Source organism: Penaeus monodon, chromosome 23, assembly GCF_015228065.2.
Source record: "Penaeus monodon isolate SGIC_2016 chromosome 23, NSTDA_Pmon_1, whole genome shotgun sequence".
Taxonomy (NCBI): Eukaryota; Metazoa; Arthropoda; class Malacostraca; order Decapoda; family Penaeidae; genus Penaeus; species Penaeus monodon.
In genome coordinates this window covers 9402365-9402922 of record NC_051408.1, presented here as the reverse complement: position 1 = coordinate 9402922, position 558 = coordinate 9402365, and positions in this window count along the sequence as shown.

The following is a 558-nucleotide window of genomic DNA, read 5'->3' as shown; positions in this document are numbered from 1 at the left end:
TAAGTAGATTTACACTTTCCAGATACATTAGTGAGGGAAACAATAACAATCCCTATTTATCAAATACACCTATAGAAGAAACTGCATACCAAGTTCTGTAAAATTGTTGTTCTGTGTCCTCTCCCTGCTGTGAATATCTCTCGTGAAATATAGGGAAACAGAATATAAACAGAATATAGAATGAATAGAAGATAAAAAAAAAATAATTTTGTATGAATTAGAAAAATGCATCAGTAAGTTATATAGTGTCAGCTTTCGACCACAAAACTATAAATGATCCCGATGTGTATCGACACCTTATTTTACTCCCAGTTGTTCATCGACCCTTATTAGACCTCTAGTTGTTTATACGACCCCTTGTAGACCCTCGGGCGTTTAATCGACCTCTTTTAGATCCCAAGGTTTTTAATCGACCTAATTTAAACCGCCAGAAGTTTAAGCGACCCCTTGCTGACCTGCAAGCGTTTAATGGACCCCTGTAAGACCCCCAGGCGTTTAATCGACCTTTTTTTTTTACTCCCAGGTGTTTCATCGACCCCTTTTAGACCCCGAAATGTA